Raw genomic sequence first — 17,122 nt, 5'->3', positions numbered from 1 at the left:
TATAGGCTTTGGGACCCAGATATCCTATCTAATATATACTGTAGTTAATTTACGCACTTTAGATGTATCTGCTATAATAATTGATGGGCAAAATTCATGTATAATCTGTTGTCTGCACAGTGTAAATATGATTATGGTTCTGATGGGTATATGTAAATACCAACAGAATTTCAATATTAAATTGTGAAAATGTGTGAGGGTCTCCTTTAAATTCCAAGCACTACGTGATGCCTGGACACTTGCCCAACCAATAGGAAAGAAGGTGTGTGCTTAAATGCCGCACTGTAAGAATGGCACCCTGTCTATAATTAAAGGGACATTAAACACTGAGGGCTCGTTTCCATTGAGTAGTAATTCAGTTTGTGTGCGCTCGCAAACCAATAAATATGCTGTCGGAAGCAATTTCATTTATAGACTGTTTCCAATGGTACGATATACCTCAATATCAGCAGCCGGACTCCGGCTGCCGAAAGAATCTTTGCGTCCCATAGAAAGTGATAGAAGCCATTAATCGATAAATTATACCAGGTTTACAATGAAAGTGCAAACCATTAATACACTGTCGGAGGCTGTCGATACATTGAGAAATATTACACCCAGCTCAACTAGGTGTAAAAGAGGAAAATTGTGCTTTTTGAGACCTATTTTCTATTGAAATTATAAAACTTGCAAATAATGCAAGTGTTTTAATGTAGAAATAAATTGTTATAAGTAATATTTATTGTTGTCTCATGTATAGGAATAGTTGAACTCATATTCTAATAGAAATATCAGTATATATTTTTGTGTTTAATAAAACACTTTTTATTATACTACTTGTTACCTTTGCACTTTCCGAGTGACCTGTTTCCACCATTGGATGGTTTGCAGCAGAAAGGAGGTTGTTATACCCCCATTAACTGCGAGTGAAGAGGCACTTTTTGAATCCAGTGTATTCCTTTGTCCAGAGGAGAGTTATACCGGACAACTCTGAGGATCCGGTCTGCCTAGTTTGCACTACGTTACAGTGCGAGACTAAATGTGAGTGTATATTATTCAGCATTTGTCAATTGATATACCTTACAGAATTACGCTAAGTGGCGCCTTCTCCATTTTTTCTAGAACTATTGATGAAATAATGTACAATATGTATTATTGCTTCTGTTCTTACCAAGTAGATATTATAATATTACTTTATTAAAACATTTTAGATAAGAATGTGGCTGATTGAACTTGGAGCCTTTCAGTGACCATTTAGAATTTAATTAGCTGGTGACATTTTAATGTCAGATATTTCCTAAAAACTATGATCATGCTGACAGTGGTATTTAACAATATTTGTGTATGATCAATGGAGAACTCCTTTTGCTATAGTGAGAAGTTTAGTTTGTTCAAAAAGTGCAATGATGGGGGAAGTTTAGAATTATTGCTTTTGTCAACCTTAAAGTGACATTGTATATAAAATGTTTCTATTCTATGTGAAAGAGAATCAATTGAATATCTATCAGATGGTAAGAGTCCACTAGACATCACGTGTGGGAAATTATCCTCCAGATCAAAAACACCCCAACATACCTGAGCTTTAAATTCCTCCCATTTAAAATGAAAGTAAATCCTAGCGTTTTACAAATGCTAGGATTTACTATTGAAACAAATAAATGGGACTTTCATTCATGAAGTATAAGATACTTCATGTAGAAAGCTCCTTTATTTGATTCAATCGATCGCTGTGTTTACCTTGTACAGCAGCCCACGTCAAAAAAAAATTTGGCTAAGGGGTGACGTTTTCACCTCTTAGCCAATAGCCGTACGGTAAATCCGGCTTGGCGCCCATGTTAAATGTTTTAAAAAAAAAAGATATGTATCAAATTTACCTTTTTTTGGGGGGGGGGGGGCTTCTTAGATTTTTGCACCTGGGCCCTGGCCCCTGTGGTTTCTAGTTACGCCTCTGATGGGAGGTTTTAATTACTTTGGGAGTGGAAGATTTTCATATTACAGACAAGCAACCAGTTAAAAAAATGGCAGTCCCCAAACAGAAATTTTCTTTTCTCATGCCTGATTCCGTTTCTGATTTCATTTTTTAAAGAATGGTATATGCCAGCTGTTCCTTTTATTTTGTCTGCCAAGTTCAAAACTATGTGCTCTCTTCCTACTACAAATACAGATGTATGAGAAACTATTTTGAAGGTGAATGCAGCTATATCCACTCTTGCCAGGTGCACTACTATTCCTTCGAAGGATAGCACCTCTTTTAAGAATCCTTTGGATAGAAAGCTTGAGACTTTCTTAGAAGGCCCTTCAGCTTGCAGGTTTTCTGTTAAAGGGACATGAAAACCATTTTTTTTTCTTTCATGATTCAGACAGAGCATACAGTTTTAAACTACTTTCAAAATGTACTTCTAATATATAACTGAATTCATTCTCTTGGTATCATTTGTTGAAGAAGCATCAATGCACTACAGGGGAGGGCTTACTTACAATCCTGGTAGAAGGGGCAGAATAATTTACCTAAATGCATTAATAGGAAGTTATTCTATGTCTTACCCTCCATCTCTCTCATAGTTTAAGTTTTAGTTGAGTTTTCTTCTTTTGTTTCAGGGGGAGTAAGTCAAAAGACAGGAGTACAAGAAGGTCCATTAATTGTTTTATATATCTCTTAGGACTGGTGACTCAACTGGCCTCTGTAAATTAGTTACATCAGAGGCACCACTGACGTTTCCTGTAGTCTCACTACTTGTACAGAACACTGAAGCTGTGTCTTGCCCCGCTCAAGCACCACTGAACAAGTGGTAAGGGACAGCAGGGCAACCTGACAGACTGCAGGGCATTAGCAGGAAGTGGTGCGGCTAAGGGGTAGGCCTGAAGGAAGTGTTGAGGGATACTGTGCGGAAGATCCCTTACATGGCAATCACATGACAGGCTCTTCAGTAGGTCCTATTATACCTGCATGGGCAGGAGGTTTGCAGCTCGCTGGTCCCCTCTACATTTGGGTATGTCACAGAAAGTGTTGTGCATTTTATTTCATGTCAGTGTGTGGGGGTGTGGGATTAGCTACTTATAAATGTAATGGAGACCCTAACTCTTCTACAACAGGTTTTTTTCTGAGGATTTTTAAATCCTTCCCCTAGGACCTATTGATAATCCAGTTTGGCATTTTTTGCTAATTCACAATAAAAGAAAGCACAATTATTTTACAAAAATGTAAAAATATAATTCAGTTCACACTGTGAAAGATGTACGTAAATTAAACACAGTTATTAGAGTTTTCACTTACTATACTGTTTGTAATTATAAATGTTTATTAAAATTGACTTGAAACAAAAAAAATATATTAAAGGTACATAATACTCATATGCTAAATCACTTGAAACTGATGCAGTATAACTGTAAAAAGCTGAAAATATCACCTTAGCATCTCTATGTAAAAAAGGAAGATATTTTACCTCACAACTTCCTCAGCTCAGCAGAGTAAGTTCTGTGTAAAAAGTTATACTCAGCTGCAGCCCAGCTGCAGGTAAAAAAAATAAAAAAATGAAGAAATGAACAGCAGCCAATCAGCATCAGCAGTGCTGAGGTCATGAACTCTTTTACTGTGATCTCATGAGATTTGACTTAACTCTCATGAGATTTCATAGTAAACTTCCCTAAACTGAATAGGGAAATAATATGAGAGTGCACGAGGCTCATCCTTTCAGCTGTCCCGGGACAGACACACTAATATGCTGCTTAGAAATCCTTTACAATGGGATGTGGCAACTGAGGAACTTTTGAGGTAAAATATCTTTCTTTTTTACATAGAGATGTTCAGGTGATATTTTCTAGTCAGTTTTTTACAGCTATGCTGCATCACTTTCAAGTGTTTAAACATTTGGGTATTATGGCCCTTTAATTGTTCACACCATGAATTTATATTACTGGTTAAGTGAAAAACCTGCATTCAAACACATTAGGCCATCATCAATAATACTAAAATTGTTATCTGCCATGTTTTATTTTGTGATAACCATTTTCATATGCATTGGTACAACTGGAGCTACCAAAGAATATTTTTTGTCTGGGAATTCTAATTGATTGGAATACAGGCCTATATAAGTCACTGACATTACTAAATTCTGCTACAAAAATGTGTTGAAAGTCCATATATTATGCAAAAGATTAAACTAATATAACTTTTTGAAGGAAAATGATGTGTTAGCATTTAACACAAGTATAGGATAACAAAAGTACAGCTTTCAGCATGAGAGGTGCCGCAAGAGAAAGCCAGACATGAAATTGATGGTAATCAGCTTTGGGCCACTTTACGGGAAAGCTTGTAATTATCTGTACAGTCCGGCAGCTATGACAGTTATGTGCCGTCACTGACACACATTAACCTAATAGTCTAAAGTCAGCTTCAAATCTAAGGAATGTGATCACACATTTGTTAGTGATGTAATCGAGAGTCTTCGTATCGCCAGACACAGCCTGTGTCATCTCTGCATAAGTTCCTTATTGTCATATCCACAAACATATCCTCTTCCCTGAAACTCTTTCACATAAGTTGTCAGTGATTTACGGTGTCATTTGTATTGTTTTTACTGCCAAAGAGACATTGAAGTATTGGTTTTATTTGTTGTACATAAAGAGGGACGTTTAAAAATGTATTGCGTTGGAAAATGTGTAGTTTGTCTCTGGGAGTTGTTCCTGTAAGCCAATAAGGAATCGGTCCCAAAGTTGTGCATAAACCTTCAAATCATGATTTAATCCAATCAAACATGCAAAAAATAGTTTGGCAGAGTTTATAGCCCATCACTACACCTCCCTATGGTGGGTATAGGAGCAATTTAAAAAGACATAAAATAAAAACAAAGTTTTTCTTTCATGATTCAGATAGAACATACAATTTTAAACAACTTTCCAATTTATTTCGATTATCACATTTGCTTCATTCTCTTGGTATCATTTGTTGAAGGAGCAGCAATGCACTATTGGTTTCTAACTGAACACATGGGTGAGCCAATGACAAACGATGTATATATATTCAGCCACCAATCAGCAGCTAGGACCTAGGTTCTTTGCTGCTCCTAAGCTTGTCTAGATAAATCTTTCAGCAAATGATAACAAGAGAAGGAAGCAAATTAAATAATAGAAGTAATTTGGAAAGTTGTTTAAAATTGTATGTTCTGTCTGAATCATGAATGTCTAATTATGCACCACTGGAAGATATGTACAGCTGTGTGTTACTAGCCGAGCTTTATGTCAGCCACAGGGACACCACATTATCCTTTATTCAACACCAAGGCTGGCACAGTACGTGTATTATACTTAGCAGCAGTGCCCAGGTAACCTCTGACGCTTTGTAGCCTCAAATAAAGACAGGCGCAGTTTTTGTTTATCCAGTTGTAATTACTCAGTGCAACTTATAACATCCAAGTGGAAGATATAACACCAACATGTCAGGCAACAATAAAGACAATTCAAAAACAGAATCACTGAGTTGGAAAAAGGATCACCCCCTTGTGTCAGTATTTTGTTGAACCACATTTTGCTTTAATTACAGCCGTTAGTCTGTTGGGATATGTCTCTACTAACTTTGCACATCTAGACTGTGCAATATTTGTCCATTCTTCTTTGCAGAACTGCTCCAGTTCCATTACATTTGATGGTGACCATTTGTGGACTGCAGTCTTCAAGTCATGCCACAGATATTCAATGGAGTTTAAGTCTGGACTCTGACTAGGCCATGCAAGGACATTCACCTTTTTCTCCATCAACTACTGTGTGGTCATTTTTGCTGTGTGCTTTGGGTCATTGTCATGTTGGAAGATAAACCTTATTCCCATTGACAACTTCCTGGCAGAGGGCAGCATATTTTCCTCAATAATTTGATGGTATTTTGCCCCATCCATTATTCCTTCTACCCTGACAAGTGCTCCAGAGCCTGCTGCAGAGAAACACCCCCATAACAGGATATTACTCCCTCCATGCATTACTGTAGGTATGGTATTATTTGGATGGTGAGCTGTATTGGATTTCCTCCAGACATATAATTTGGTGTTGAGGCAAAATAATTAAATTTTAGTCTCATCTGACCATAACATCTTTTCCATGTGGCTTCAGAATCTCCTAGTTGTGTTATGGCAAAGCTCAGTCATGAATGCATGTGGCCTTTCTTGAGGAGTGACTATTTTCTTGCAACTCTTCCATACAAGCCACATTTGTGGAGAATTTGTGATATTGTTGTTACATGCACACAATGACCACTCTTTGTCATAAATTCCTGCAACTGCTTCAGAGTTGCTGTGGGCCTCTTGATAGCCTCTCTGACCAGTTTCCTCCTGGCTCTTTCATCCAGTTTGGAGCGACGTCCTGATCCAAAGAGGGTCTGTGTTGTACCAAATACCTTCCACTTCTTGATAATAGACTTCACTGTGCTTCTAGGCATTGATAAAGCCTTTGATATTTTCTTGGAACCATCTCCTGACTTGTGCCTGTCAACAACTTTATCCCAGAGATCTTTTGACAGTGCCTTGCCACCCATTGTTGATTATTTGCTTCAGTTGCACTACCAGGGACTGAGATGCTCCAGGAAAGCTCTTTTCATGCTGAGCTAATCAATATGCACACAGCTGATCACAGTTGAAGATCAAATGGCTTTGTGTGTGCCATTGAGAAGGTGATTAGCTACACCTGATTGAATTTACAAGTAATTTTAGGAGGGAGTGATCCTTTTTCCAACTCAGTGATTCTGTTTTTGAATTGTCTTTATTTTTGTCTGACATGTTTGTGTTATATCTTTCACTAGGATGTTATAAGTTGCACTGAGTAATTACAACTGGATAAACAAAAACGGTGTCTGCCTTTATTTCAGACTGCAAAGCAACAAAATGTGATTATTTTCAAGGGGGTGATTCTTTTCTATACCCACTGTATTGATCTCAGCAGATTTGATGTTAGCCACAATATATTGTTCTAGCTGTGCGTCTGTATTGTGTATACAATCAGTAACACTAAGGGAACACTAAGAAACCCAATGAAACAGACAGCAGTCTGAGAAACGCGTTGCTTGTTCTTTTAATATCTAGTGTCATGAGACACTGAGATTTTTATTTTATTAATAAAATTTGGTTTTATGTAAACCTCTTTGTGAGAGTCTGAGCTCTTTCAGTCCGGCAAAACGTTGGAGTAACCAGTTTCCTTGCAGTGTCAGTGAGCTGGGACACTGTGAGATCCCAGTCTGTTTGATTTAGCACAATTGGGTGCTGCTCCACTTGTGAGTACCTTTTTGATAACCTAACAAATCTCTTTCACCAACTGTATTACACCAGGAGGCGCCTTTGTCTTTTTGTGATTTTTTTCACAGAGAAAACTTGTATTGTTTATATACTAGTATAGTGTCATAGCAACAGATTAATCAGTTAATCAATACGGTCTAGTACTATTTAGTGCTATCGTGAATCAGGCGAATGTGTCTCTGTGTTTGATAATTCACTACTGCTCTTGTTTGGCCTGAGGAAGAGTATTTACATATGTATAAATGAGTGTGTGTTTAATCCTATATTTTATCCCTGACTATTAAACCATAGTTATATTGTCTGTGTGTTTTATATATAGTTTATATTGTTATATTGTCTTCATGTTTTATATACAGTTTATATAGTTATATTGTCTGCGTGTTTTATATACAGTTTATATAGTTATATTGTCTTCATGTTTTATATACAGTTTATATAGTTATATTGTCTGTATGCTTTATATACAGTTTATATTGTTATATTGTCTGCATGTTTTATATACAGTTTATATTGTTATATTGTCTGCATGTTTTATATACAGTTTATATTGTTATATTGTCTTCATGTTTTATATACAGTTTATATTGTTATATTGTCTTCATGTTTTATATACAGTTTATATAGTTATATTGTCTTCATGTTTTATATACAGTTTATATCGTTATATTGTCTTCATGTTTTATATACAGTTTATATAGTTATATTGTCTGCGTGTTTTATATACAGTTTATATAGTTATATTGTCTTCATGTTTTATATACAGTTTATATAGTTATATTGTCTTCATGTTTTATATACAGTTTATATAGTTATATTGTCTGCGTGTTTTATATACAGTTTATATAGTTATATTGTCTTCATGTTTTATATACAGTTTATATTGTTATATTGTCTTCATGTTTTATATACAGTTTATATTGTTATATTGTCTTCATGTTTTATATACAGTTTATATAGTTATATTGTCTTCATGTTTTATATACAGTTTATATAGTTATATTGTCTGCGTGTTTTATATACAGTTTATATAGTTATATTGTCTTCATGTTTTATATACAGTTTATATGGTTATATTGTGTGTGTGTTTTATATACAGTTTATATAGTTATATTATCTGCGTGTTTTATATACAGTTTATATAGTTATATTGTCTGTATGTTTTATATACAGTTTATATAGTTATATTGTCTATGTTTTATATACAGTTTATATAGTTATATTGTCTGTGTGTTTTATATACAGTTTATATAGTATATTGTCTATGTTTTATATACAGTTTATATAGTTATATTATCTGCGTGTTTTATATACAGTTTATATAGTTATATTGTCTGTTTTATATACAGTTTATATAGTTATATTGTCTGCATGTGTTATATACAGTTTATATTGTTATATTGTCTTCATGTTTTATATACAGTTTATATAGTTATATTGTCTGTGTGTTTTATATATAGTTTATATAGTTATATTGTCTGCGTGTTTTATATACAGTTTATATAGTTATATTGTCTGCATGTCTTATATACAGTTTATATAGTTATATTGTCTATGTTTTATATACAGTTTATATAGTTATATTGTGTGTGAGTTTTTTATACGGTTTATATAGTTATATTGTATATGTTTTATATACAGTTTATATAGATATATTGTCTGTGTATTTTATATACAGTTTATTTAGTTATATTGTCTATGTTTTATATACAGTTTAGATAGTTATATTGTCTGTGTGTTTTATATACGGTTTATATAGTTATATTGTATATGTTTTATATACAGTTTAAATAGTTATTGTCTGTGTGTTTAATATACAGTTTATTTAGTTATATTGTCTGTGTGTTTAATATACAGTTTATTTAGTTATATTATCTGCATGTTTTATATACAGTTTATATAGTTAAATTGTCTATGTTTTACATACAGTTTACAGAGTTATATTGTCTGTATGTGTTATATACAGTTTATACAGTTATTGGTTGTCACATAAAATGAGCCCTGATGTACCGTATTCCGTTACTACAAACCTACGGTCAGATAAATGTTGTAGGATGGAATGGTCACTGCTATGTGTGATCTCAGGGGGTGACAGTTTATTCAGTCAGCAGCTCCGGCACAGACCCCAGCACAGCTACCAGGGCTCTGTATCTCATGTCCAGAAGTGTTAATTTATTGCACTTCTCCATAATCTGCTGGCGCTGACAGGCAGCAAGGCATTCCTCAGTACCACATGACACTTTGTGAGCCACAAATGGAACTAATGATCTCTACAAAACCTCATATACTGTCAGCTGCTATTTCTTGGACAGAGGAAGACTATTTTTTGTATCTTTTATTTTTACAATAATAATTACCTATATATATATATATCACTGATATTCAAACCTGTCCTCAGGCCTCTCCAACAGGCCAGGTTTTCAGGATTATCTTGGATAAGAGCAGGTAAATAATCAGCTGATTATTTTACCTGTGCTCTAGTTCAGATATCCTCAAAACCTGGCCCATTAGGGAGCCTGAGGACAGGTTTGAAAAAATGATATAAAATACTGGCACCAATTGCAATCAGTATTCTCTTGCTGTCTAATACAGTAGAAAGGAGGTTGTGAAATTATTTTTTTCCTTTACTTTTTTATTTAAAACAAACCTTCAAAATAACATTAGTTTATTACAATATATAAAAATTTTTAGTACCCTTTATTAAATAAAAATAAATAAATAGATCCATTTTCACTACAAGTTGGAAAACAATCTCACACTTCTGTAAATCAGTATTGTTGGGAATAGAGGGATTAGATATTTCTCTTTTTTCTCAGTGTAATTTGAATTTTCTGTGTGCGTGGGATAGACTCAAATACGACTAAAGCTGTTAGAAAATAATTATATTTTTGTGAGAGCACAATGTGAGGACATATCCTTTAATAACATAAACCAGGAATCTAGATGCTTTGATGCTTAAAATAATAAAAATAAAATCTCTTTTCTTATTAACTATTTAAGGTACCTTTTTATTTCCCCACAAAGAGAACTTGTGCTGAACTATTCTAATCAATAGTTTTTTTTTCTTCCTGCAAAGACATTGGTGCACAAAGCATATCAAATGATTTATCTGCCAAAAATCCCTTCAAATGTAATAGTGAATTGTTTTCAAAGTATATCCTTTACAGTTGTTTTTAACCATTAGAACATACCCATTGTATACAAATTTGCATTCAAATCTATTTGTACAGATTGAATTAGTAAAACCATTTGAATTGATGTGACTGATATGACAGTATAACTGCACGTGACTTGTGTACTATACAGCAGAAGCGTTTGCAACAATGGTATACATAAAGAGCGTTAATCACAATCCTGCACTTGTTTTCAGTACAAATTGACAATGATCATACTCCAGAAATGCTTCTGCTCTTTATTGCCCTCAAATTCATAGTTGTAACCTCTAAAAAAAAAACAATAAAACCATGTAATCTGCATTGTTAATATTTCTATTTTATAATCCAAAAATCAAATGCACAGGATTAATGACAAACAAAATGGCTATTTGCTGGATGTATATTGATGCTAACAGGTGACTCCATAACTATAATGATATTTGTATATGCCTCTCTAAAATATTTGTCCAGGGGCATTATGGGTACATTAGATATGTGTGTTGAGTTATTGATATTTTAACTTTAAAAGATTGTATCCGTTTGATGATATTGCATCCAATTTCCGGCTTATTCTGCAATGGAACATGTTTTATGCGCGAAGAGGTGAACTGTGAACAGTCTATAGATCATAATGGAGAGTGACTTATAACTGGTGGATGTGAAGAGGTGAGAATTAAAATCTTTATGAATTGTGCAATGTAACAGGGAGCTTTTTCTGCAAGATATTCATTTCACTAACAGGTTATATCAGCGCTACGGAATTTTCTGGCAGTGGCTCTATACAAATAAATGATAATAATAATATGTAATCTACAATATTATTAAACATCTCTTCCTCATTATAATCAGTATATAATATGTACATTAATATTTCTGTTTCAGACCCAAAACAAACTGCAATCTTGTTTGGTGGCTAAAGGGTTAACTCGCACGAGGAACAATCTGGTAATAAAAAACAGAACATGGCGGGGAAGTGACATCAGTGCCAACTCATTTCACGCACATTTCAATATATTATTCAATTTAAATACAATATCAAAATGTTGTGAATCTGTGTATAAATTAAGGACACTATGTAAATGACAGAGCCAGGAAACCTGAACCAGTGTAGCCTAATGCAGTTTACAATTTTGTATAAATCTATTTATGTGGAATATTGTACAACGGTTATTGGGTTAGAAGTAACAGTTCCCGCTTGTTAGACAAATGTGAGAAAACATAAAGTCTTGTAGCAAAATACAAATTCTGTAAATAAAATGTGTTATAAACGTTGTTTCCTTGGTAAAAGCTGCGTTCATTTTTTTTTTAAACATCAGGAAAAACCTTTAAACTGGCATATACATATCATCTTCTTATTGGCTGCTGAAAAAAATTCCTACATCTGCATTGGTGGGGAGAAAATGTTCCAAAAACATCAATATAAAAAGGTGTTCTCTTACACACAGGTGCATCCATTTAAAAACAAACAAATAATAAGCTGTTATATTTTTTTTAAAGGGATAGTAAAGTCCAAATTAAACTTTCATGATTCAGATAGGGCATGTCATTTTAAACAACTTTCTAATTTACTTTTATCATCACATTTGCTTTGTTCATTTGGTATTCTTAGTTGAAAGTTAAACCTAGTTAGGCTCATATGCTAATTTCTAAGCCCTTGAAGGCTGCCTCTAATATGAATGCATTTGACAGTTTTTCACAGCTAGAGGGCGTTAGTTCACGTGTTTCATATAGATAACACCGTACTCACGCATGTGAAGTTATTTAAAGGAGGTTCATGTGCTAATTTCCTAGACCTTGAAGACTGCCTATAATCTGAAAGCATTTTGACAGTTTTTCACCACTAGAGGGCATTAGTTCATGTGTTTCATATAGATAACATTCAGCTCAGGCACGTGAAGCTCCTAGGAGTCAGCACTGATTGGCTAAAAATGCAAGTCTGTCAAAATAACTGAAATAAGGGGGCAGTTTGCAGAGGCATAGATACAAGGTAATCACAGAGGTAAAAGGTGTTGGTTCTGCAAAACTGGGGAATGGTAAATAAAGGGATTATCTATCTTTTTAAACAATAACATTTTTGGTGCTTACAACAATGAAAAGAATGTGTCTTCAATGTTTTTAGACTCCTAAAATTCTCCCAGGTGTTCTGGAGTAAATTAAAGTGAAACCCAAATATTTTCTTTTGTGGTTCAGACAATTTAAAAAAAAAGTTTCCAATTTACTTCTAGGATCAAATTTGCTTTGTTCCCACGGTATTGTTTGTTGAAGAGATGCCTGGGAAATAGAGCTGCCATCTAGTGCTCTTGCAAATGACATTCTTACAACACTGTTGCCATAGAGTGCTCCAGACACGTGCACGCTCCTGAGCTTATTCATCTGCTTTTCAACAATAGATACACAGAGAATGAAGAAACATTGATAATAGAAGTAAACTACAAAGATGTTTAAAATTGCTGCTCTATCTGAATCATATAAGAAAATGTTGGGTTCCATATTCCTTTAAAGGCTCAAGAAAGTATATTTACAGGTAGCCCTCAGTTTACGCTGGGGTTAGGTTCCAGAAGGAATGGTTGTAAATCGAAACCGTTGTAAATTGAAACCCAGTTTATAATGTAAGTCAATGGGAAGTGAGGGAGATAGGTTCCAGGCCCCTCTCAAAATTGTCATAAGTAACACCTAATACATTATTTTTAAAGCTTTGAAATGAAGACTTTAAATGCTAAATGGCATTATAAACCTAATAAAATAATCACACAACACAGAATATATAATTAAACTAAGTTAAATGAACAAAAACATTTGCTAAACAGCATTATAAACCTAATAAAATAATCACACAACACAGACTTCACTTGCATTTTTCTGCAAACAGTTCTTTCTATGCATTCCAATCTGGACTGATTTATAGACAGGAAGATCTTGTTCCTTTGAAATCTGCTCGATAGCTCAGGTCTGGTTAAACTGATTAATTTCAGCTTGCTTGGATTTGCTGCAACACAAGCGGACAGCTCCAACTACTGGCTATTTTAATAAATGCACTACTTCTCAATACTTTTCAATAGCAGTCACATGACTGGAAAAAAAGGTTGTTATTCTGAAACGGTGTAAATTGAACCGTTGTAAAACGAGGGCCACCTGTATTGTATTTATACATAATATATATCAACTGTGAATCTCAAATAATATGAATAAAATTACATATTTTGAAAGCATTTTAAAAGGCCATAATGCGACAAGCACTGATGATTGTGGCAGGTTCCAGAAGTTCTTATCGGGTCCTGAGCGGCACTTCTACTGTGTTTTTAATCTCTTTGCAAGGGTTAAACACACATTACAGGATGGTTGATAGTCTTAAAATGACCTGCTCTAACGAATTAGAAAATGTCATTTGTGACTGTTAAATATTATTTAGCAAAATTTGCAATGTTTGCAATTCAGGGACACACTCCTTTAAAAATCATCTTGAGTGTGTTTAATATACTTAAAGGGACACTGTACCCAAAATGTTTCTTTCGTGATTCAGATTGAGCATGAAATTTTAAGCAACTTTCTAATTTACTCCTATTATCACATTTTCTTCATTCTCTTGGTATCTTTATTTGAAATGCAAGAATGTAAGTTTAGATGCCGGCCCATTTTTGGTAAACAACCTGGGTTGTCCTTGCTGATTGGTGGATACATTTATCCACTAATAAAAAAAGTGCTGTCCAGAATACTGAAAAAAAAAAAAGCTTAGATGCCTTCTTTTTCAAATAATGATAGCAAGAGAACGAAGAAAAATTGATAATAGGAGTAAATTAGAAAGTTGCTTAAAATTGCATGCTCTATCTGAATTACAAAAGAAAACATTTGGGTACACTGTCCCTTTAATTTGCTGAGGCCAAACTGATAATGCACTAGTCTAGCAAATAACGTGTAGCATGTTGCAGAGTCTAGCTTATAAATCCTGCAGCTTCTCTGGAGGGCATAAGAAAAACACTTTTAAGAGTTAAGTTTCAGAAGAAGTTGGTAAAATAAATATTGAAAGTATATTCCAAAGATATTCTTGTTACTACAGATAATTAAAGGGCCAATCAACACCAGAATTGTTGTTTAAAAAGATAGATAATCCCTTTATTACCCAGTTTTACATAAACAACACAGTTATAATAATATACTTTTTACCTCTGTGATTACCTTGTATCTAAACCTCTGCAGACTGCCCCCTTATTTCAGTTCTTTTGACAGACTTGCATTATAGCCAATCAGTGCTGACTCCTAAGTAACTCCATGTGCATGCGCAGTGTTATCTATATGACACACGTGAACTAACACTTTCCAGTGGTGAAAAACTGTCAAAATGCATTTAGATAGGAGGCCTTCAAGGTCTAAGAAATTAGCATATGAGCCTACGTAGGGTTAGCTTTCAACTAAGAATACCAAAAGAACAAAGCAAAATTGGTGATAAAAGTAAATTGGAACGTAGTTTAAAATCACATGCCCTATTTGAACTATAAGTTTATTTTGGACTTGACTGTCCCTTTAACCGTTTTATATCAAATTCAATTTTGAGTTCCTTTTAATGTTTCTTAATATGTAAACAAAAGCTGTCCTGGAAATATAAATACAGAACAATTCATAAGCACATCACTTTACAAATAGAATGTGACAAACACTGATTATGTTTGTTTTGTCTGTATGGAATGTACAAACTTGCCTGGTATAATGCGCCTGTTTATCACTCCTCATTCCAAAGCTATATCTCTCTTCCATGGTCAGCAAGACAAACTGCAATTAAAATTTCTTAACCAGGTCGCCCCAGCATGTGATCGTGCGCACTTATTCTCTGCAATGTCACACGCTACACTGGAGTGTATCCAGTGCTGTTTATAAGTTCAGGGTTACTAGTGGTTTCAAGAGATATTGAGGCCCATTTATCAAGCTCCGTATGGAGCTTGTGGGCCCATGTTTCTGGCGAGTCTTCAAACTCGCCAGAAACAGCAGTTATGAAGCAGTGATCTAAAGACTGCTGCTCCATAACCCTGTCCGCCTGCTCTGAGCAGGCGGACAGACATCACCACAATTCAACCTGATCGAGTACGATCGGGTTGATTGACACCCCCTGCTGGCGGCGGCGTTGCACCAGCAGCTCTTGTGAGCTGCTGGTGCAATGGTGAATACGGAGAGCATATTGCTCTCCGCATTTAGCCAGGCCTTTCGGACTTGATCCACACTGTCGGATCAGGTCCGCAAGACCTTTAATAATTCGGCCTCATTGTCTTACTATGCTATAGATACTAGCATGTATTAAAAGAGGCATAGATGCAAGGGACAAAAGCATAATTCTGTTGCTGTATAAATCCCTAGCAAGACCTCACCTTGAGTATGTAGTGCAGTTCGTAGGACCAATTTTAAAAAGGGACATTGCAGAATTAGAAAAAGTTCAGAGAAGGGTCACAAAACTAATAAGGGGAATGGATGATTTAAACCATGAAGAGAGGTTAGACAAATTGGATCTGTTTATTCTGCAAAAAAGGTGTTTGAGAGGTGGCATGATTACTTTACTTAAATATATTCAATGCCCATACACAGAGATGGCGGAAGAGCAGTTTATTCCAAGGCAGTTGTTTATGACAAGAGGAAAAATGATTTGCTCACCAGCAAACTAAATGTTTTTTCACTGTAAGAACAATCAAATTGTGGAACACCTTTACTAAGGAGGTAGTGAATGCCAATACCTTAGATAAATTTCAAAATGGATTAGATATATTTCTGGCTAAAACAGAATTCAGGGATATGATTGCTTGTATTAAATGGCTCAGCTTTATAATTGTTTAATGTAAGTTCAAATGTCAGCTTTTTGTTTTTGCAAATTAGGTAGGATCTATATAGGTTGAACTCAATGGACTTCTGTCTTCTTCCAACATCCAATGTTTTATTATTATATTACAATGTAGTTTCAGTATCAAAATGATAATACATAAACAGCTTTAAAGGGACATTAATATAACTGCTAGATATATATATTGTGTTCTAAGCAAAGATTAGCCTGAGAATAACTTCTGAAAAAAGTGTAAAGTTTTAGGGTCTATAAAGCAATGGGAGCTGCCATGTGACGATACTTAAGACAACTAATCCTTGTTCCACCCCCCACCCCCCCCGGGGCGTTCAGACTCTTTGCACAAACATCACGGCCCAGGGGGAACAAGGATTAGTTGTTTTAAGTATCGTCCAATCAATTTGACAATATGGTGTGCGGGAGAGCTGCGCTTATCGTTGGAGTTTTAAAAAGGTTAAAATGTGAGTAAATAAAATAAATTGATTGACAGATGACGATACTTAAAACAAAAAGGGAGACAATGGCACTACTCAGTTTATTAAAGTGTTTTTTACATTCCCCTACTAATTCGTACAGTGATGAGTATGCATAATATTTGTATACTCCAAAATAATATGTCTAATAGGGATAGGTGCTTGTACCTTTAAGTAACTTTTACAGAAAATCAGTAAGAGACTGAAAAAGGGGTACAAATGTAGCACTCAGTGAATGTATTTGTGTATCACAGGAGGTGAAAAGAAATATAAAATGTAACTTTTATTAGATCAAATTAAAAACAGGGGATTTACAAACATTTTTTAAAAGATAGAAATTTGGATCCACTACCTATTCGCCAGATAATATCGTAACGATATTATCTGGCGAATAGGTAGTGGATCCAAATTTCTATCTTTTAAAAAATG

The 17,122-nt window shown here is 34.6% G+C and overlaps 1 long non-coding RNA gene across 1 annotated transcript; it reads left to right on the top strand.

Annotated features, from left to right (window-relative positions):
- Positions 1-9,563: 9,563 nt before the first annotated feature.
- On the top strand, positions 9,564-11,317 carry LOC128638237 (uncharacterized). Its single transcript, XR_008399074.1, has 3 exons — positions 9,564-9,578; positions 10,935-11,071; positions 11,288-11,317. It is a non-coding gene; the product is annotated as an uncharacterized LOC128638237 (long non-coding RNA).
- The last annotated feature ends 5,805 nt before the right edge of the window (positions 11,318-17,122 follow it).

This window comes from Bombina bombina, chromosome 8, assembly GCF_027579735.1.
Source record: "Bombina bombina isolate aBomBom1 chromosome 8, aBomBom1.pri, whole genome shotgun sequence".
Taxonomy (NCBI): domain Eukaryota; kingdom Metazoa; phylum Chordata; class Amphibia; order Anura; family Bombinatoridae; genus Bombina; species Bombina bombina.
This window is presented reverse-complemented; position numbering and strand designations above follow the sequence as displayed.